Genomic DNA, 23913 nt, shown 5'->3' with positions numbered 1-23913 from the left:
AGGGGTTACTTACTAGCTTATAGCTGTGCAGCTTGAGTGGAACTACAGGTCCCAGCACACACTGCAGAGCCAAAGCTTAGTGGATGGTGCAAATCGGCTCCATGCATTAGAAACCTAGTGAGAAGCCTATGGTCTTACTAAATGTAACACAGAATTACTGCACAATGTGACTGATCTCCAGGTGTGAAGACTTATGCAAAATTGTTACTAGGAGACCGGACAGCGGCGGCATCAGTATGGAAGTAGCAGAGCAGAAGCGGCATCAGTATGGATGTAGCAGAGCAGAGCCGGCATCAGTATGGATGTAGCAGAGCAGAGGCGGCATCAGTATGGAAGTAGCAGAGCATAGCCGGCATCAGTATGGATGTAGCAGAGCAGAGGCAGCATCAGTATGGATGTAGCAGAGCAGTGGCGGCATCAGTATGGATGTAGCAGAGCAGAGGCGGCATCAGTATGGATGTAGCAGAGCAGTGGCGGCATCAGTATGGACGTAGCGGAGCAGAGGCGGCATCAGTATGGATGTAGCAGAGCAGAGGCGGCATCAGTATGGATGTAGCAGAGCAGTGGCGGCATCAGTATGGATGTAGCAGAGCAGTGGCGGCATCAGTATGGATGTAGCAGAGCAGAGGCGGCATCAGTATGGAAGTAGCAGAGCAGAGCCGGCATCAGTATGGATGTAGCAGAGCAGAGGCGGCATCAGTATGGATGTAGCAGAGCAGTGGCGGCATCAGTATGGATGTAGCAGAGCAGTGGCGGCATCAGTATGGATGTAGCAGAGCAGAGGCGGCATCAGTATGGATGTAGCAGAGCAGTGGCGGCATCAGTATGGACGTAGCGGAGCAGAGGCAGCATCAGTATGGACGTAGCAGAGCAGAGGCGGCATCAGTATGGATGTAGCAGAGCAGAGGCGGCATCAGTATGGATGTAGCAGAGCAGAGGCGGCATCAGTATGGATGTAGCAGAGCAGTGGCGGCATCAGTATGGAAGTAGCAGAGCAGAAGCGGCATCAGTATGGAAGTAGCAGAGCAGAGGCGGCATCAGTATGGACGTAGCAGAGCAGAGGCGGCATCAGTATGGATGTAGCAGAGCAGAGGCGGCATCAGTATGGAAGTAGCAGAGCAGAAGCGGCATCAGTATGGAAGTAGCAGAGCAGAGGCGGCATCAGTATGGACGTAGCAGAGCAGAGGCGGCATCAGTATGGATGTAGCAGAGCAGTGGCGGCATCAGTATGGAAGTAGCAGAGCAGAAGCGGCATCAGTATGGAAGTAGCAGAGCAGAGGCGGCATCAGTATGGACGTAGCAGAGCAGAGGCGGCATCAGTATGGATGTAGCAGAGCAGAGGCGGCATCAGTATGGACGTAGCGGAGCAGAGGCGGCATCAGTATGGACGTAGCGGAGCAGAGGCGGCATCAGTATGGATGTAGCAGAGCAGAGGCGGCATCAGTATGGACGTAGCGGAGCAGAGGCGGCATCAGTATGGATGTAGCGGAGCAGAGGCGGCATCAGTATGGATGTAGCAGAGCAGAGCCGGCATCAGTATGGATGTAGCAGAGCAGAGGCGGCATCAGTATGGAAGTAGCAGAGCAGAGGCGGCATCAGTATGGACGTAGCAGAGCAGAGGCGGCATCAGTATGGAAGTAGCAGAGCAGAGGCGGCATCAGTATGGAAGTAGCAGAGCAGAGGCGGCATCAGTATGGACGTAGCGGAGCAGAGGCGGCATCAGTATGGATGTAGCGGAGCAGAGGCGGCATCAGTATGGACGTAGCGGAGCAGAGGCGGCATCAGTATGGACGTAGCGGAGCAGAGGCGGCATCAGTATGGATGTAGCAGAGCAGAGGCGGCATCAGTATGGATGTAGCAGAGCAGAGGCGGCATCAGTATGGACGTAGCAGAGCAGAGGCGGCATCAGTATGGACGTAGCAGAGCAGAGGCGGCATCAGTATGGACGTAGCAGAGCAGAGGCGGCATCAGTATGGATGTAGCAGAGCAGTGGCGGCATCAGTATGGATGTAGCAGAGCAGTGGCGGCATCAGTATGGAAGTAGCAGAGCAGAGGCGGCATCAGTATGGATGTAGCAGAGCAGAGGCGGCATCAGTATGGAAGTAGCAGAGCAGAGGCGGCATCAGTATGGACGTAGCAGAGCAGAGGCGGCATCAGTATGGAAGTAGCAGAGCAGAGGCGGCATCAGTATGGAAGTAGCAGAGCAGAGCCGGCATCAGTATGGACGTAGCGGAGCAGAGGCGGCATCAGTATGGACGTAGCAGAGCAGAGGCGGCATCAGTATGGACGTAGCAGAGCAGAGGCGGCATCAGTATGGATGTAGCAGAGCAGAGGCGGCATCAGTATGGATGTAGCAGAGCAGTGGCGGCATCAGTATGGAAGTAGCAGAGCAGAGGCGGCATCAGTATGGATGTAGCAGAGCAGAGCCGGCATCAGTATGGATGTAGCAGAGCAGAGGCGGCATCAGTATGGAAGTAGCAGAGCAGAGGCGGCATCAGTATGGATGTAGCAGAGCAGAGGCGGCATCAGTATGGACGTAGCGGAGCAGAGGCGGCATCAGTATGGACGTAGCGGAGCAGAGGCGGCATCAGTATGGATGTAGCAGAGCAGTGGCGGCATCAGTATGGATGTAGCAGAGCAGAGGCGGCATCAGTATGGATGTAGCAGAGCAGAGGCGGCATCAGTATGGATGTAGCAGAGCAGAGGCGGCATCAGTATGGATGTAGCAGAGCAGAGGCGGCATCAGTATGGATGTAGCAGAGCAGTGGCGGCATCAGTATGGATGTAGCGGAGCAGAGGCGGCATCAGTATGGATGTAGCGGAGCAGAGGCGGCATCAGTATGGACGTAGCGGAGCAGAGGCGGCATCAGTATGGATGTAGCAGAGCAGAGGCGGCATCAGTATGGATGTAGCAGAGCAGAGGCGGCATCAGTATGGATGTAGCAGAGCAGAGGCGGCATCAGTATGGATGTAGCAGAGCAGAGGCGGCATCAGTATGGATGTAGCAGAGCAGAGGCGGCATCAGTATGGATGTAGCAGAGCAGTGGCGGCATCAGTATGGATGTAGCAGAGCAGTGGCGGCATCAGTATGGATGTAGCAGAGCAGAGGCGGCATCAGTATGGATGTAGCAGAGCAGAGGCGGCATCAGTATGGAAGTAGCAGAGCAGAGGCGGCATCAGTATGGAAGTAGCAGAGCAGAGGCGGCATCAGTATGGAAGTAGCAGAGCAGAGGCGGCATCAGTATGGAAGTAGCAGAGCAGAGGCGGCATCAGTATGGAAGTAGCAGAGCAGAGGCGGCATCAGTATGGACGTAGCAGAGCAGAGGCGGCATCAGTATGGATGTAGCAGAGCAGAGGCGGCATCAGTATGGACGTAGCAGAGCAGAGGCGGCATCAGTATGGATGTAGCAGAGCAGAGGCGGCATCAGTATGGACGTAGCAGAGCAGAGGCGGCATCAGTATGGACGTAGCAGAGCAGAGGGAGTCGTGTGTTATCAATCGTACTTTTGTGGTTTCTTATATACCACATTTATTGGGCATCAGACGCCTCTGCTCACATTACGTCTTGTACTAATGTCCCATCATGCTCCTCTGCGATGTTCTGACATAACCCCGGGGGCTGCTGGTCTAATACACAGCACATACAGGGCAGCATGACCGCTTCAGCTCTGCTACATCTGTGTTATGTGCAGCTATCCGCCTCTGATGTGTCCCATCTCCCCCCTCTAAAAGAGGACGGGGCTCAGCAGTTAGTGGAACTACAAGTCTAAGAATCTCCTTTATCATCACAATGGGACTTGTTTGATTATATTAACCCCTTCATGACTGGAGCTTTTTTCGTTTCCCACTCCCCTTCTTCCCAAAGCGATAACTTTTTTACTTTTCCGTCAATATGGCCATGTGGGGGCTTATTTTTTGTGGGACAAGTTGTACATTTGAAAGACACCATTGGTTTTACCAATGTTGTGTACTCGAAAATGGGGGGGAAAAAAAGTCCATGTGCAGTGAAATTGCAAAAGTGCTATCTCACCAAGAATTTGCGCCATTTTCCGAGACCCGTAGCGTCTCCATTTTTCGTGATCTCGGGTTGGGTGAGGGCTTATTTTTTGCGTGCCGAGCTGACGTTTTTAGTGATACCACATTTGTGCAGATACAATCTTTTTATCGCCCATTATTGCATTTTAATGCAATGTCGCAGCAACCAGAAAAAGTAATTCTTGCGTTTTGATTTTTTTTTTTCCGCTATGCTGTTTAGTGATCGGGTTAATTCATTTTTTTTTTTATTGATAGATCGGGTGATTCTGAACACAGCGTTACCAAATATGTGTAAGTTTGATTTTTATTTTGATTTGGGTGAAAGGGGGTGATTTAAACTTTTATGTTTTTTTATTTTTAATTTTTAAACACTTTTTTTTTTCTTTAAACTTTTGGCATGCTTCAGTAGCCTCTTTTTTAGTCTAGAAGCTGGCATAGCCTGATCGGCTCTGCTGCATAAAGGTGATGCATAGATTGCTCCTATGTAGTAGAATTACAGCATTGCTATGAGCGCCGACCACACGGTGGCACTTATAGCAATCCAGCATCAACAACCATAGAGGTCTCGAGGATACCTCAGGTTGTTATGGCAATGCAGCGCTGACCCCCGATCACGTGATGGGGTCAGCGATGCAAGTATTTATGGCTGCGTGACGGAAGCTCTAGTTAAATGACCACTGTCAGCACGAAAAAAAATAAAAATATAGAGCTACATAGGCATATACATAGATTTGGCCTCATTCATTCCCTATGGATACCGCAAGTGCCGCACATGTCCGCAAGTCACATAGGGAATGAATGAGGCCGAACGCAGTGTTACCGTAAGTGATCCATTATGCGGCAGATGCGGAAAAACTGCCGGATCTGCCGCAAATGCAAAAAATCGCTGATGTGAAAGTAGCGTAAGTCACTGCCGACAGTGTCTGCATTAGTCATACTCACCAATGGGGGAGGCAGCACGAAAAGTGCCTAGGGCGGCATAAACTCTAAATACGGCCCTGCGGGGGGCCCAGTAGCAGGTACAGGCACAGACACTAGTCCATAGTGCGCCGGTGTCCCTAACACCAAGTGGTCTCCCCGCCTGCTCAGGGCCCCGGCACTTGCCTGGGTGCGCCAGGTGCTGACGCCGGCCATGCTTCTGCATATGGTGTGTCCAATCTCATCTGGGATCTGTTCCCGCTGTCCAGCTGGAGTAATCTGCTCCCTACTTCAGCCAATTGGAAAGTACCACACCCTACTAAAGATCAAAGCACATGGCCGGAATCTGCCAGAAACAGCGTTGTTCTCCTCTGGTTCAGTCCTCTGTGCTCAGCTTGCGGCTTGTGTATTTGTTTCCTGCTATGACCGTGGCCCGTTTACTCTTGTGTCTTCTGATTCTGTATTCTGTCCTTCCGGTTCTGACCCAGCTACCTGACTATTCTTCTTGCCATCTGATACCACAGAATAGCAGGTAACACCATGGTCCAAGCCTAGGGGTCCCAGGGTAAGTCCAGATCCATGTAATGGGGTTAAAGGGCGATGAGCAAGGCAATCCTTGGGATATGGAAAGCAGAGAAGATAGTGCCAAGCATGTCCATGGTGGAGATCTTTTCAGCTGCCAGTTGACCACGAGCAATGCTCCCAATACATTGTGTCTGCAAACTATTCCAGCTAGATCTGCATTCAAACAGCTAAATGGCGCTCCTTCCCTTCTGAACACTGCCATGTGCCCAGAGAGTAGTGCACAATCGTATGTAGGGTATTGTGAGAAGTTGGAAAATAATTAGTAAGATCCATTTGTTTTCTATTCTCCTTTGTGAATAATTCCAAAGTTATCACCACATAAAGTGACCACGTCAGATTGTAAAAATGGGGCTGATTAAGAACACAAAACTGGCTGCGGGAAGAGGATAAATCAGAGGATTCTGGACACTACTGTAATCAAAAACTGACTATAGACAATAACATCTACTGAACTGCTCAAACTGAACAGTCTCCATCAGTAATAAATGAGGAGCTAGTGGTGAAACCTCTCTGGGGTAATTAGAGCACGGGGCTCGGTGACTTCACAATCTAAACTATCGGAAGCTCCAAGATTTTCTGTTAAATGAGTTTCAAGAAGAAATATTACACATTTATAGAGAACTGTGTATAATAGTGCAGAGCACAGATGTCTTATAGGGAACCTGTCAGCTGGATTGTGCTCAGTGACTACAGACACTGTCAGGTCGGTGCCGTTATACTGACTACACTGATACCTGGTGATGAAATCCGTCTTGTGGTTGTTGTTTAATCCGTATTTGTAGTTTTCAGTTAATGAGATTCTCGTGCTCTGGGGTGGAGCTGTGGGCGGGGCTTTATATGGTGCTCTGGGGCGGGGCTGTGGGCGGGGCTTTATGTGCTGCTCTGGGGCGGGGCTGTGGGGGGGCTTTATGTGCTGCTCTGGGGCGGGACTGTGGGCAGGGCTTTATGTGGTGCTCTGGGGCGGGTCTTTATGTTGTGCGCTGATTACATATTCATCTGTATTGGCTTATGACAGGTCATAAGGTCGATGGAGGCGCCTCCGCAGCAGCAGTCTATAAGTAAGAGATAGATGCTACTGGACAGGCGCCGCCGAGGTAATTTTGCTGGATGTAATTTTTTTTTCTAAGCCTCCCAATAGCCACAACATTATAGGCATTATCAAGGCCTCAACAACCCTACCTGACTGTGGAGGTTGGCACCCTAGATCCTGCACAATGGCGCCCCCGCTCCACGTCGACTGTCCCTTCTATCCCTTCTGATCACACTTGGCGTGGGGTAGAAAAAATCTTATTTAATTTCCAAATAGGGGATTTTGAAGGAGGGAGCAAGAATAATGAAAATCAAGATAAGGGGGCAATGATTCTACAAACCCTATCTTGTCCCTGTCTGACAGCGGAGGTTGGCACCCGAATTTGGAAGATGAATGACAATGGTGCCCCCCCTCCTTAACGGCTGTACCAAACAAGAACCCTAATATGGTGATTGACGGCAGGGATGTTGAAAAACCTAAAGTGCTAAAGTGGTCTTATGTAGCCTATTAAATGGTATAAACTATGAGCCAACATATAGATAATGAAGGGAGATTAAAGGAGTTTAATTAGTGGCATCAAAGTCATGCCAATACTTAGATATATAAGTTAATAACAGGGTACAAAGTTTCATCCCGAGTAGAGCCCACCCCCATAGGCTCCTCACAGTATCGCTCACCCAAATAGAACCTCTAAAGTTAGATATACCAAATCATCTCCATTGTCCGCAAAATGGCATTGACCCATTACAACATGTACATACAAGAACTCAGCGCATTTTCCCTCTCAACATTAGGTTCATCAGGAGTTTACATGTCAAAGAAAACAACTCAGCTTAGTTATCATCATGTGCCCATAGCGATACAGTCATCAGATCACAGGGTGAGTCCCCTCTCGATAAAGTGCCTAAGACAAAGTGCCCAGTATGCCCCAAATATATATTCCATTGTTTAGTGGACCGAGAACATCTGTGTGGTCTGGTGTGCGTGTCACATACCGGAAGTTCTGGCGCGCCTGCCTGTGTTTGCACTCCATTCGATTGTGCCGATGCGGAACTATCTAATCTCCAACATTGTGTTCTAAGGGGATCTATCCAGCACACGCGCAGAATATGCGGCGTGTGTTTCACCGTGCGCAGGCGCGGACTCCCCCCGATCTCCTGAGCGTCAGAACGGAAGTGCGTAACAACACTTCTGGTTAACATGCATCTCAACTGCGTTCCACCCAGTTCCACCAACGAGTCCCTGTATTTCCGGCTCACATGCATCCTAGTTGAATTCAACCGAGTATGCAGGTACGGGAGCATCTCGATGAAACTATGTGCAATCCCCACTTTATGTTACTAACGACGGACCTTTCTTAATGGCATCCAATAGATATATATGCGCCAGCACAAGATATTTAGTCTATATGAACTGAGTCACCACTCAGATTATGAACTTTCATATATTATTTGATCATTTGACATCATTAAACCATATATAACGTCAGGGTTTACCACCATGGCAAACAGCAGAGCCAGGAATTATACCATTAAAGCCTTCGGACCCAGCAACAAAATAACATATTTAGGGCAGAAAGATTAAATTAGGTATATATCCTGAAAAATAAATCAATACAAGTTCCTTCATAATTGGGGAATGTGATCATAAGTAAATGACCCTTTATGGTTGATAGACAGAGGCAGGCTTAAACGGGGTTTCAGCATCCAGATAGAAAGCAACCAAAGTTCATTTGCTCATTCAGATCCACAGGAGACACAGTGTTAAACCTTAGGATCCACCCGAGTTCCTTTTGAAGAATCCTTTTATCCAAATTCCCACCCCTAATAGATGGAGAAATAACTTCAATAACTTTGAACGAAAAGGATTTGAGATCACCCCGATGCACCTCACGCACATTCCTAGAGATGGGGTCTCCCTGGCGTGCCTGATGTCCCCGATGTTATCCCCGATCCTCCTCCTCAGCTCTATAATTAAACGGACATGTGCAGGTGAAGAGATAAATAAGACCACTTGTCTTACAGTTTGCAAACTGTCTCATGTTAAATGTTCTCCCAGTGTTAGCACTGGTGAATTGACTACCAGTCGCCATGAATCCACAAATAGAACAGCTACCGCATCTGAATGTGCCAGATTGTCTTTTATCCAGCCACGTGCCGATTTTTTTAGGGGAGTTGAAGGTACTATCGACCAACTGATCCCTTATTGATCTTCCCTGTCTATAGGTGATGGCTGGTGTTTGTGGCAGAAATTCTTTAATGTCTGTGTCAGCCAACAAAATATCCCAGTATTTACTAATAATGCTTCTCACTTCCTGTGCGCAGTCATCAAAATTCCCCACCAGACTCAGAAAGGACTCCGAGCCATCCTTTGTTCTAGATTGAAGGAGTTTGGTTCGTGGCGTAGATTCAACCTCTTTAAATGTTTTATGAAGAATACTTCTTGGGTAGCCGCTCTCAACAAATCTGTATCTAAGGTCACGTATCTAACTATAAAAAGAAAGATCAGAGGAACAATTTCTCCTTACCCTCAGATACTGGACTTTAGGGATCCCCCTCCTGAGGCTGAGGGGATGATGACTAGTCCATCTGAGTAAATTATTAGTAGAAGTTGGTTTTCTAAAATTACTGATTTGCAAATGGCCCTCCTTATCCTTCCTGATTGTAATATCCAGAAAATTAACGGATTCTGGATCAATTTCCAACATAAATTTAAGACCAATGTTGTTAATATTGAGATAATGAACAAATTTGTTGAAAGAAGGGACATCACCGGTCCACAAAATCAAAATATTGTCAATATAGCGCCCACAGAATAATATCTGGGGGCGCCACCAGGACGACTGACCTAACAAAAAACAGGGTCCTCCCACCAGCCCAGAAGCAAATTAGCGTAGGTAGGGGCACAAGGACTGCCCATGGCTGTGCCCCTGAGCTGGTGGTAGAATCTCCCGTCAAATAAAAAATAGTTGTGGGTCAATATGAAATGCATGAGTTGACTTAGGAACAGATTATGTTCCATAAACTGAACACCCCTGGATCTCAGAAAAAAATTGACAGCCTTTAATCTCATGTCATGGGGGATGATACTGTATAGTGCCTCAACGTCTATTGACGTTAAAAAAGTGTCCCTGTCCACTGTGATATCCTCAGTTTTCAACAATAGGTAAGAAGTGTCCCGTAGATATGATGGCAAGGCTGTGACAAACTGTCTCAGGATTCTATCCACATAGACACCACAGTTCTGCGAGATTGTCTCAGGAAACGATTCTATCAGCCGTCCCTTGAGGGGTGACAATCCCTTATGCACCTTTGGAAGTGCATAAAAGATGGGTACAATTGGTGTCTTCTGTAACAAAATCCCTCTCGTTCTTTGATATCAAGCCCTTGCCATAGGACAACATCAATAAGCTGCTCAGTTCAGCATTGAATCTGTCAGTAGGGTCACTACGTAATGCTCCATAGGTCGATGTATTGGTCAGTATTTTAAGACACATGTCCTTATAATTAGTATGGTCCAGGACCACCAGGTTACCCCCTTGTCCGCCGGCTTAATCACTAACTCACTCTTTGCTGATAGGGCATCTAAAGTCCTTCTTTCGTCATGTGATAAATTTGAATTGTTTTTCTTTTTTCCACTGCCAAGTTTCTTTAGGTCACTTAACACCAATTGCATAAATATATCAACACTTGTATTAGCAGACAAGGGAGGCATCCTGGTGCCATCTGGTTTCAAATCCGTAAAAGGACCATTCCTAATTGGTCTAGAGCCTTCATCCAATAATTCAGTCAGGACTCTAACATCGGCAAGGTCAGTAGTCTCTATGCCCAGTGCCAAGCATTCGACCTGATCGTGACCACAAATAATTTTTTTCCACTTGAGTTTTCCTTAGAAACAGATTGATGTCCTCAATCCATTCAAACTCATAGAACCTGCTGTATGGTACAAAACCCAAACCCTTATTAAGGACTGCTCTCTCAGCTTCAGACAGGGAGTAAGATGAAAGATTGATTATCCTACTCCTATCATGTTCCCTAATCAATAACGATTAGCCCCCAATCTTTCTCTCAGTTGATAGGGGAAATTTCTCCTCTATAAAAAAGATGATGTAGAGGACGAGGAGGCAGACGGTACCCCAGATGAAGTTGTGCGATAACCCGATCCTCCCCTTCCGGGGGCGAACCTCCTCATTCCTGATCCTCCCCAGCTCTCTCTACGTGGCCTGTTCTCCCGATTTATTTTGTTGCTACTCGTATTCCTGATTGAGTCACTTCTATCACTATCTGAAGCTTCAATATCTGATGACGAAATGTTAGGGTACTGTCACACAGTGGCACTTTTATCGCTACGACGGTACGATCTGTGACGTTCCAGCGATATCCATACGATATCGCTGTGTCTGACACGCAGCAGCGATCAGGGACCCCGCTGAGAATCATACGTCGTAGCAGATCGTTTGGAACTTTCTTTCGTCGCTGGATCTCCCGCTGTCATCGTTGGATCGGTGTGTGTGACACCGATCCAACGATGCGTTCGCTTGTAACCTGGGTAAACCTCGGGTTACTAAGCGCAGAGCCGCGCTTAGTAACCCGATGTTTACCGTGGTTACCAGCGTAAAAGTAAAAAAACAAACAAACAGTACATACTCACCTTTCGGTGTCCTTCAGGTCCCTTGCCGTCTGCTTCCCGCTCTGACTGTCTGCCGGCCGGAAAGTAAGAGCAGAGCACAGCGGTGATGTCACCGCTGTGCTGTGCTCTCACTTTACGGCAGCACTCAGTCAGAGCGGGAAGCAGACGGCAAGGGACCTGAAGGACACCGAAAGGTGAGTATGTACTGTTTGTTTTTTTTTACTTTTACGCTGGTAACCACGGTAAACATCGGGTTACTAAGCGCGGCCCTGCGCTTAGTAACCCGATGTTTACCCTGGTTACCCAGGACCTCGGCATCGTTGGTCGCTGGAGAGCGGTCTGTGTGACAGCTCCCCAGCGACCACACAACGACTTTCCAACGATCATGGCCAGGTCGTATCGCTGGTCGTGATCGTTGGAAAGTTGCAGAGTGTGACAGTACCCTTAGGGTACTGTCACACAGTGCAATTTTGATCGCTACGACGGCACGATTCGTGACGTTCTAGTGATATCGTTACGATATCGCTGTGTCTGACACGCTACTGCGATCAGACATCACGCTGAGAATCGTACGTCATAGCAGATCGTTTGGAACTTTCTTTCGTCGCTTGATCACCCGCTGACATCGCTGGATCGTTGTGTGTGACAGCGATCCAGCGATGTGTTCGCTTGTAACCAGGGTAAACATCGGGTAACTAAGCGCAGGGCCGCGCTTAGTAACCCGATGTTTACCATGGTTACCAGCGTAAACGTTAAAAAAACAAACAGTACATACTTACATTCCGGTGTCTGTCCCCGGCGTCTCAGCTTCTCTGCACTGTGAGCGCCTGCCGGCCGGAAAGCGAGCGGAGCGGTGACGTCACCGCTGTGCTTTCCGGCTATGGCGCTTACACAGTGCAGAGAAGCTGAGACGCCGGGGACAGACACCGGAATGTGAGTATGTACTGTTTGTTTTTTTAACGTTTACGCTGGTAACCAGGGTAAACATCGGGTTCCTAAGCGCGGCCCTGCGCTTAGTAACCCGATGTTTACCCTGGTTACCCGGGGACTTCGGCATCGCTCCAGCGCCGTGATTGCAAAGTGTGACCGCAGTCTACGACGCTGGAGCGATAATTATACGACGCTGCGACGTCACGGATCGTGCCGTCGTAGCGACGAAAATTGCACTGTGTGACAGTACCCTTAGACACAGTCCTTATCTGGGTTGAGCACTCCTCTAGCAGAAATCCAAATACTCTGTTGTCCTTAAAATCACGGTTGTCCCTATTGAATTGTTTATGCTTTCTGTCTTTTATGTTCGCCTGATATTTCTCAATGTTAGTTTGCAGAGTAGATTCTCATCTATTGAAGCCTGGATCACCTTTGTGTTTAATGATATCATCAATCAGCTCTGTAAGCCTCTTGCTAGTTCTATCAAAAGTGTTCCTCTCTTCTTGCAAGAGGATTTGCATGAATCTCTCAGAGCTGTCAACAAATTCATTCCGCCATTTATGTAAAAGTTCTGGTGTCCTCGTTCTCCGTGCTGGAGAAATGTTCAACCTAAGTCCCCTAGGTACAATTCTGTTTTTATGTAATTCTCAAGAGACTGAACTTCCCACCAGGACTTGATGTTATCCCTATAGCAACCTGATAGTTCTTGGAAAAGATCCCTGAGATCAAGTGACCTAGCAGATTCACCCGTGGTCGTTGACTCGTCAAAAATATCCTTGGCATCTTATGCCCATGACTCCCTGTTAATTGGCAATGTAAGAAAGCCTGCCATATAGACGAGAAAAAATTCCTCCTCGTCCTCTACATCTTTTTTAGAGAGGAGAAATTTCCCCTATCAACTGAGAGAAAGATTGGGGGCTCCTCGTTATTGCCGATGTTAGAGTCCTGACCGAATTATTGGATGAAGGCTCTAGACCAATTGGGAATGGTCCTTTTATGGATTTGAAACCAGATGGCACCAGGATGCCTCCATTGTCTGCTAATACAAGTGTTGATATATTTATATGCAATTGGTGATAAGTGACCTTAAGAAACTTGGCAGTGGAAAAAAGAAAACCAATTCAAATTTATCACATGACAAAAGAAGGGCCTTAGATGCCCTATCAGCAAAGAGTGAGTTAGTGATTAAGCCGGCGGGTAACCTGGTGATCCTGGACCATACTAATTATAAGGACATGTGTCTTAAAATACTGACCGATACATCGACCTATGGAGCATTACGTAGTGTTCCTACTTAAAGATTCAATGCTGAGCAGCTTATTGATGTTGTCCTATGGCAAGAGCTTGATATCAAAGAACGAGAGGGACTTTATGTTACAGAAGACACCAACTATACCCGTCTTTTATGCACTTCCAAAGGTGCAAAAGGGATTGTCACCCCTCAAGGGACGGGCGATAGAATCGTTTCCTGACACAATCCCGCAGAACTGTGGTGTCTATGTGGATAGAATCCTGAGACAGCTTATCACAGCCTTGCCATCATATATACGGGACACTTCTGATCTATTGTTGAAAATTGAGGATATCACAGTGGACAGGGACACTTTTTTTTAGCATCAATAGACATTGAGGCGCTATACAGTATCATCCCCCATGACATGAGTTTAAAGGCTGTCAATTTTTTTCTTAGATCCAGGGGTGTTCAGTTTATGGAACATAATCGGTTCCTAAGTCAACTCATTCATTTCATATTGACACACAACTATTTTTTATTTGACGGGAGATTCTACCACCAGCTCAGTGGCACAGCCATGGGCAGTCCTTGTGCCCCTATCTACTCTAGTTTGCTCCATTAGTATTCCTTTACTGTGAATTTTTTATAGGCATTATCAACATTAATATCAATGCTATTATATGCTTTATGTAAAAATGGAAGACAGGTCAGTGAGGGATCAGCGACCTGTCATAAGACCAATACAGATGAATATGTAATCAGAGCACCACAAAGCCACGCCCACAGGCCACCCACAGCCCCACCCATGAGCACCACATAAAGCATCACCCACAGCCCCGCCACAGAGCACCACAAAGCCACGCCCACAACCCCACCCCAGAGCACCACAAAGCTCCGCCCAGAGCAACACAAAGCTCCGCCCACAGCCCCACCCCAGAGAATGAGAATCTCTAACTGAAAACTACAAATACAGATTACACAACAGCAAACCAAAGTTGCATTCATTTATGTTGGACCATTGGATCTACTATGAGTCCCGACCAGAAGATTAGAGAAAATAATATTTCTCCCCATTTCAGGAGAGATTGTGCAGTAATATGAATTTCTTAGGATGAAAATCAATGTAATTTATGAGGTGGAGTGAATCCATGAAACCAGGGCTGGAGCCAACACATCTGCAGGCGGGAATAAATGTATATTACAGCCATCAGCCACGCACAGCTCAGAGATATATCATGGCACCGGTGTGATGGGTTTTATGTAGATTATCACAATCCTCCTGGAAGTTAGTCAGTTTTAATACAAAGTGAAAAGTCAGGATAAAGGGAAACTCTGTTATTGTCCAGAAATTCACACTTGGCCTCACTGCACATTTAATGTTGTCCATCATAAAAGTGAAGTTTGGCCAGAAAGACTGGACCTGGTCTTGTAGGGACCATATGATCACATTCAGCAGCACAGAAGGGAGAGAAGGGAGATTCATCCGATAAGATCTCAGGATTCTAGGAAGCCAACAGCATCATTACCCTCCACTTTTTCTTGCAGGCCCATCATATTTTTCTTTAACCCCTTAGTGACAGAGCCAATTTGGTACTTAATGACCGAGCCAATTTTTACAATTCTGACCAGTGTCACTTTATGAGGTTATAACTCTGGAACGCTTTATCGGATCCCGCTGATTCTGAGATTGTTTTTTCGTGACATGTTGTACTTCAAGTTATTGGTAACATTTCTTCGATATTACTTGCGATTATTTATGAAAAAAATGGAAATATGGCGAAAATTTTTAAAATTTTGCAATTTTCAAACTTTGTATTTTTATGCCCTTAAATCAGAGAGATGTGTCACAAAAAATAGTTAATAAATAACATTTCTCACATGTCTACTTTACATCAGCACAATTTTGGAAACAATTTTTTTTTTTGTTACGGAGTTATAAGGGTTAAAAGTTGACCAGCAATTTCTCATTTTTACAACACCATGTTTTTTTTAGGGACCACATCACCTTTGAAGTGATTTTGAGGGGTCTATATGATAGAAAATAACCAAGTGTGACACCATTCTAAAAACTGCACCCCTCAAGCTGCTCAAAACCACATTCAAGAAGTTTATTAACCCTTTACGTACTTCACAGGAACTAAAACAATGTGGAAGAAAAAAATGAACATTTTACTTTTTTTTGCAAACATTTTACTTCAGAACCATTTTTTTTAATTTTCACAAGTGTAAAAACAGAAATTTAACCACAAATTTTGTTGTGCAATTTTTCCTGAGTACGCCGATACCCCATATGTGGAGGTAAACCACTGTTTGGGCGCACCGCAGAGCTTGGAAGTGAAGGAGCACCGTTTGACTGTTTCAATGCAGAATTGGCTGGAATTGAGATCGGACGCCATGTCGCGTTTGGAGAGCCCCTAATGTGCCTAAACAGTGGAAACCCCCCACAAGTGACACCATTTTGGAAACTAGACCCCCCAAGGAACTTATCTAGATGTGTGGTGAGCACTTTGAACCCCCAAGTGCTTCACAGAAGTTTATAACGTAGAGCCGTGAAAATAAAAAATCGCATTTGTTTTCACAAAAATGATTTTTTCGCCCACAAATTCTTATTTTCACAAGGGTAACAGGAGAAATTAGACCACAAAAGTTGTTGTGCAATTTCTCCTGAGTACGTCGATACCCCATATGTGGAGGTAAACCACTGTTTGGGCGCACCGCAGAGCTTGGAAGTGAAGGAGCACCGTTTGACTTTTTCAATGCAGAATTGGCTGGAATTGAGATCGGATGCCATGTCGCGTTTGGAGAGTCCCTGATGTGCCTAAACAGTGGAAACCCCCCCACAAGTGATACCATTTTGGAAACTAGACCCCTTAAGGAACTTATCTAGATGTGTGGTGAGCACTTTGAACCCCCAAGTGCTTCACAGAAGTTTATAACGTAGAGCCGTGAAAATAAAAAATCTCATTTTTTCTACAAAAATGATCTTTTTGCCCCCAAATTTTTATTTTCACAAAGGTAACAGGAGAAATTAGACCACAAAAGTTGTTGTGCAATTTCTCCTGAGTACGTCGATACCCCATATATGGGGGTAAACCACTGTTTGGGCGCACCGCAGAGCTTGGAAGAGAAGGAGTGTCGCTTTACTTTTTCAATGTAGAATTGGCTGGAATTGAGATCGGACGCCATGTCACGTTTGGAGAGCCGCTGATGTGCCTAAACAGTAGAGACCCCCCACATATGACACCATTTTGGAAACTAGACCCCTTATGGAACTTATCTAGATGTGTGGTGAGCACTTTAAACCCCCAGGTGCTTCACAGAAGTTTATAACGTAGAGCCGTGAAAATAAAAAAATCGCATTTTTTCTACAAAAATGATCTTTTTGCCTCCAAATTTTTATTTTACCAAGGGTAACAGGAGAAAATGGACCCCAGAAGCTGTTGTACAATTTGTCTTGAGTACGCCGACACCCCATATGTGGGGGTAAACCACTGTTTGGGCGCATGGCTGAGCTCGGAAGCAAAGGAGCGCCATTTGACTTTTCAATGCAAAATTGACTGGAATTGAGATCGGACGCCATGTCGCGTTTGGAGAGCCCCTGATGTGCCTAAACAGCAGAAACCCCCCAAAAGTGACCCCATTTTGGAAACTAGACCCCCCATGGAACTTATCTAGATGTGTAGTGAGAACTTTGAATGCCCAAGTGCATCACAGAAGTTTATAATGCAGAGTCGTGAAAATAAAAAATATATATTTTTTAACAATAAAGATTTTTTAGCCCCCAAGTTTTTATTTTCACAAGGGTAACAAGAGAAATTGGACCCCAAAAGTTGTTGTCCAATTTGTCCTGAGTATGCTGGTACCCCATATGTGGGGGTAAACCACTGTTTGGGCGCACGGCAGAGCTCGGAAGGGAAGGAGTGCCATTTTGGAATGCAGACTTTGATAGAATTGTCTGCGGGCGTTATGTTGCCTTTGCAGACCCCTAATGTACCTAAACAGTAGAAACCCCCAACAAGTGACCCCATTTTGGAAAATAGACCCCCCAAGGAACTTATCTAGATATGTGGTGAGAACTTTGAATGCCCAAGTGCTTCACAGAAGTTTATAATGCAGAGTAGTGAAAATAAAAAATATTTTTTTTCCCACAAAAAAGATTTTTTTAGCCCCCAAATTTTTATTTTCACAAGGGTAACAAGAGAAATTGGACCCCAAAAGTTGTTGTCCAATTTGTCCTGAGTATGCTGGTACCCCATATGTGGGGGTAAACCACTGTTTGGGCGCACGGCAGAGCTCGGAAGGGAAGGAGCGCCATTTTGGAATGCAGACTTTGATAGAATTGTCTGCGGGCGTTATGTTGCGTTTGCAGACCCCTAATGTACCTAAACAGTAGAAACCCCCACAAGTGACCAAATTTTGGAAACTAGACCCCCTAAGGAACTTATCTAGATATGTGGTGAGAACTTTGAAAGCTCAAGTGCTTCACAGAAATTTATAATGCAGAGTAGTGAAAATAAAAAAATATATTTTTTTCCAACAAAAAAGATTTTTAGCCCCCAAGTTTTTATTTTCACAAGGGTAACAGGAGAAATTGGACCCCAAAAGTTGTTGTCCAATTTATCCCGAGTACGCTGATGCCCCATATGTGGGGGTAAACCACTGTTTGGGCGCACGGCAGAGCTCAGAAGGGAGGGAGTACCATTTGACTTTTTTAGCGCAAAATTGTCATGTCGTGTTTGGAGACCCCCTGATGTACCTAAACAGTGGAAACCCCCCAATTCTAACTCCAACCCTAACCCCAACACAGCCCTAACCCTAATCTCAACCCGATCCATAATCCTAATCACAACCCTAACGATAATCACAACCCTAACCCCAAAACAGCCCTAATCTCAACCCTAACCATAACCCTAATCAAAACCCTAAATCCAACACACCCCTAACCCTAATCCCAACCCTAACCCTAATCCCAACCCTAATCCCAAACGTAACACTAATCCCAACCCTAATCCAAACCCTAACCCTAATCCCAACTCTAACCCTAACTTTAGCCCCAACCCTAACTTTAGCCCCAACCCTAACCATAACTTTAGCCCCCGTCGTCACAAAAAAAGTTCAATGTAACCTTTTTTTTGTACGTCGCGTCCGCCATTTCCGCGGATGCGTGGCCGTAACTCTGCCCCCTCCTCCCCAGGACATAGACTGGGCAGCGGATGCGTTGAAAAACTGCATCCGCTGCCCACGTTGTGCACAATTTTCACAACGTGCGTCGGTACATCGGGCCGACGCATTGCGACCGCCCCGTACCGACGCAAGTGTGAAAGAAGCCTAAGGCTACTTTCACACTAGCGTCGTACTCGGCCCATCGCAGTGTGTCGGGCCGGCGTACCGACGCTAGCGTTGTAAGCGCCGCACAACGGGTGCAGCGGATGCTGTTTTTTCAACGCATCCGCTGCCCCATTGTGAGGTGCGGGGAGGCGGGGGCGGAGTTCCGGCCACGCATGCGCGGTCGGAAATGGCGGACACGTCGCACAAAAAAGTTACATGTAGTTTTTTTTGTGTCGACGGTCCGCCGAAGCACGACGCATCCGTCGCACGACGGATGCGACATGTGGCAATCCGTCGCAATGCGTCGCTAATGCAAGCCAATGGAGAAAAAACGCATCCTGCAAGCACTTTTGCAGGATGCGTTTTTTCTCCAACGACGCATTGCGACGGAAGCCAAAAAACGCTAGTGTGAAAGTAGCCTAACCCTAACCCTAGCCCTAACCCTAACCCTAAATTTAGCCCCAACCCTAACTCTAACCCTAACCCTAACTCTAACCCTAACCCTAACTCTAACCCTAACTCTAACCCTAACCCTAACCCTAACTCTAACCCTAACCCTAACCCTAATTTTAGCCCCAACTTGTCTTCTCCTGCCGGCCGGCAGATGGCAGCAGATGGCGGGCGCACTGCGCATGCGCCCGCCATGATGAAAAAGCCGGCTGGCAGGAGAAGACAGAAGAGGACCCAGGGACCCCGGGTGAGTATGATAGGGTCCCCGAATCCCCCTATTTCTCTGTCCTCTGATGTGCGATCACATCAGAGGACAGAGAAATAACTGATCGCTTTTTTTTTTTTTTTTTTTTTTTTTTTTTGCGGTCGCCGGTAAACTGTTAATTACCGGCGATCGCAAAGCAGGGGTCGGTGCAAACCGACCCCGATCATGTTCTTTGGGGTCTCGGCTACCCCCGGCAGCCGAGACCCCAAAGAACATCCGGGTGCCGGGCGGCGGGCGCACTGCGCGTGCGCCCGCCATTTTTTCCCGGAAAAAAGATGGCGGCGCCCATGGGGAGACACGAGGAGCACCGGGGGAGGTAGGTAAGTATTGGGGGGCTATTGGGGGCCATCGGGGACCACATTTCTCTGTCCTCCGATGTGCGATCACATCGGAGGACAGAGAAATTAAACGGCAAATCGCGTTTTGTTTTTTTTTTGTTGCGACCGCCGGTAAACGGTTAATTACCGGCGATCGCAACTCGGGGGTCGGTAAAACCCCCCCGAATCATGTTCTCTGGGGTCTCGGCTACCCTCGGCAACCGAGACCCCAGAGAAAATCCGACTCTGGGGGGCGCTATTCACTTTTTCCACAGCGCCGTTAATTAACGGCGCTGTGGATTAAGTACCCTTAGCGGCCGCCATTAAAAGGCGTATCGGCGGTCGTTAAGGGGTTAAGTGATTTTCTATCTTGTCAGCACATTCTACGTACGCTGTCATTTGGCTCTATAGTTTACGGATCTGGGCAGGTAACGGTCAGAGTCATCTAATCTCAGGGGGTAGGTGGATCTACCAGACTGTAAGTTCTATAGAAAAGGGCTTTCAATGCCCAAAGTCATTAGAACAGTTTTGGGTGGAGGAGAATGTTGTGGTCTAGAGGCAAAATGGTGATCATGGTAATACGGCCGGACTACACCACTGATAAAGCAGCCACAGCCGGTGACTGAGAAGAATCTGTGACTTCTCTGCATTTAGTGGTTACTACTCACCTGGGTAGCCATATGTAGGAATCTCCTCTTTACACCACTCATCCCCCCTCACATATGTCTCTGTAGCATTAATATGGGTCAGATCTTCACCCTGAAACAAATATTGTAAAAGTCACCGACAGATGGAGAAGTCACATCTATAGAATGTAAGTCCGCAAGGACAGGGTCCTCTCCCCTCTGTACCAGTCTGTCACTGTAAACTTGTTTACTGTAAACGATATCTATAACTCTGTATGTAACCCCTTTCTGATGTACAGCACCATGGAATATTAATGGTGCTATATAAATGAATAATAGAAATAATAATCTATGATCAGCTCTAATCCTGAAATCTCCACCGTTCTCATTACACAAGTATAAAACATATAATACTGGTGGATAAAACAAGACTGAGCACAAGACCTTCACCGGCGTCCACACATCATAGGGGAGATCTCCTGACACCTCTCCATCTACTTGATGATCCTGAGGAACACTGGGATCTTCTTGCTTGCAGTCCTGTGGAAGATGAGGACTGGGACATCTCTCTGGTGTTGTCCTCTTACTGGATAGATCTGGAGGAAACATACAGGGAGTGAATTCATTCTTTACATACAGATAATTATAGGCCGTGTGTATTTAGTCCTGTCTATTACCTGGAGATGTGAGGGGCTGGGGAACCTCCATTATGACGTTCTTGTACAGATCTCTGTGTCCTTCTAAATACTCCCACTCCTCCATGGAGAAATAGACAGCGACATCCTGACACCTTATAGGAACCTGACACATACAATGATACCGTCATCCCCCCGATCCCTTCATAGCATTACTGTATAATGTCCCAGCATTCCCAGCAGTGTCACCTCTCCAGTCAGCAGCTCAATCATCTTGTAGATGAGTTCTAGGATCTTCTGGTCATTGATGTCCTCATGGATCAGGGGGTGAGGTGGAGGCCCCGTGATTGGGCTCAGGGGTCTTCCCCATCCCTCAGACACAGGGTCCTGACAGCGATCACTAGAGGTCTTCTTCACCACTGTGTAATCCTGGTAATGGAGAGACACATTAATAAATCTCACTACAGACATTTCCAGAGTCCTCACCTCTCCAGTTCTGTCCATCTGTTATTCCCATAGATAAGAATGATGTAATGTGACGTCATCAGAATCTCTCACCTCTCCAGTAAGCCGGAAGAGGATCTCTAGGGTGAGGTGTAATATCCTCTCCGCCATCTTGTCTCTGTCCATATCTATCTTTGATGGGTAAATCAGGACAATTTTCTTTTGTAGAAGATCTTCACTGAGAGGATCCGATATTGTAGAGACCTGAATGAGAAGATGAGCCGATGTAACATCATAAGAATCCTGTGTAATAATACAATTACTAGAGATAATAAGGAAAACATTTGAGGAGATTTATTATTTTACAGTATTTAGTTTCCTTCTTTACATCTACTAATAAAACCTATATATTTAGGCCACAGACAACAGTACTAATATATGGGGGCACATATGGGACATTACTAATATATGGGGGCACATAGGGGACATTACTAATATATGGGGGCACATAGGGGCCAGTAGTAATATATGGGGGCATATAGGGGCCAGTAGTAATATATGGGGCACACAGGGGACAGTAGTAATATATGGGGGCACAGAGGGGCCAGTAGTAATATATGGGGGCACACAGGGGACATTACTTATGGGGGCACACAAGGGACATTACTAATATATTGGGGCACACAGGTAGCAATACTAATATATGGGGGCACTCAGGGGAAATTACTAATATATGGGGGTACACAGGGGCCAGTAGTAATATATGGGGGCTCACAGGGAAAATTTCTAATATATGGGGGTGCACAGGGGACAGTAGTAATATATGAGGGCACACAGGGGCCAGTAGTAATATATGGGGGCACAAAGGGGACATTACTAATATATGGGGGCACATAGGGGCCAGTAGTAATATATGGGGGCACACAGGGGCCAGTAGTAATATATGGGGGCACACAGGGGCCAGTAGTAATATATGAGATCACACAGGGACCAGTAGTAATTTGAGGGCACAAATGGGCCAGTAGTAATATATGAAGGCACACAGGGGCCAGTAGTAATATATGGGAGCACACAGGTGACATTAATATATGGGGGCACACATGGGCCAATAGTAATATGGGGGTGCACATGGGCTGGTAGTAATATATGGGGGCACACAGGGGACATTAGTAATATATGGGGGCCCACAGGGGCCAGTAGTAATATAGGGGGGCACACAGGGCAAGTAGTAATATATGGGGCCACACAGGGGACAGTAGTAATGTATGGATCACACAGGGGACATTACTAATATATGGGGGCATACAGGGGCCAGTAGTAATATACTGTCTAGCTTCTATCAGTTAATGTCAGTCATTTTAAGCAATTGATTATAGTGTATATATTAGCTGTGGATATATGAGTATACATGAGTATATATATCATATAGATCTCACTTGCGTATATACTCCTATATAATTATATATACTCACGTATACTCATATATCCACAGCTAATATATACACTGTAATCAAATGCTTAAAATGACAGACATAAACTGATATATGCTAGACAGACTGTTTGGAGATTTCCAGCCATAAAGTGGAACAGCACCAGATGTATTAAATGGTTATCGGATGTCTCAACTTTGTCCTACATGCAGAAAGATGCAGACTGCTACATTTTAGTTGCTTAATCAGCAATCATATGTGCATTAATCACAATATTCCATATATATTTAGATAACCAATAACAGAGGAGCTAGACAATATGGTAATTAACTAACCACCCCAACCACCTCCTTTCTATATGCAATTATAAAACCATATATGTACAATAAATCATCAGTATTGGTGGAATGTTATTGTCACAATGGTGCACAGTGTCATTCTTGAGCGCTCAAAATACTCAGTCTTATTGGGAACGGCCGCAGCACACACAGGGATAGATTTATCCAAACCAAATTTCCATAACATCTGGTGCCTGCACGCGGGGCAATGGACAAAACGCACGGGGACCCTGCTGACCAGAGAGACGGAGGTGTTGGCCACGGTCTTGGCTCACGGGATGGAGACTGCGCAGCTCCTTATGTAAGGTAAAAAAATGTTATCATCTTACCAGAAAGTCCCCTGTGCCCAGTCCGGGTCTATACCTCTTGCCGGTCAGGTGTGGTCTCCACCGCATTCCCAGGTAGTGTAAAAAGTCCAAGCCTGTATCCAAACCCTGGGATATAAGTCAAGGTGTCTGCTGTGTGCCTTGTATGTGTTCCATGTCAAGGCTCGGGTAGTGATAACTTAGAGAGCTACCGCAAGTTCCCATAGCACCGGCGAGCCAGTCAGGACGACCGAACCAGGGCGGTAGGATCCCCGCTTGTTGTGCTTGTCACTCAGGTGGCCCGGGCACAGGTGTGCCCAGTGTGATTGGCAGTAGTCTGTTCCCAGAGCAGCCTGCACCTGCCACAGAATAATAAAGAGGGTATCGGTTTCTCCCGGACGTCTGTATCTGTTT

The sequence above is a fragment of the Ranitomeya variabilis genome, chromosome 4, assembly GCF_051348905.1.
Source record: "Ranitomeya variabilis isolate aRanVar5 chromosome 4, aRanVar5.hap1, whole genome shotgun sequence".
NCBI lineage: Eukaryota > Metazoa > Chordata > Amphibia > Anura > Dendrobatidae > Ranitomeya > Ranitomeya variabilis.
This window is presented reverse-complemented; position numbering follows the sequence as displayed.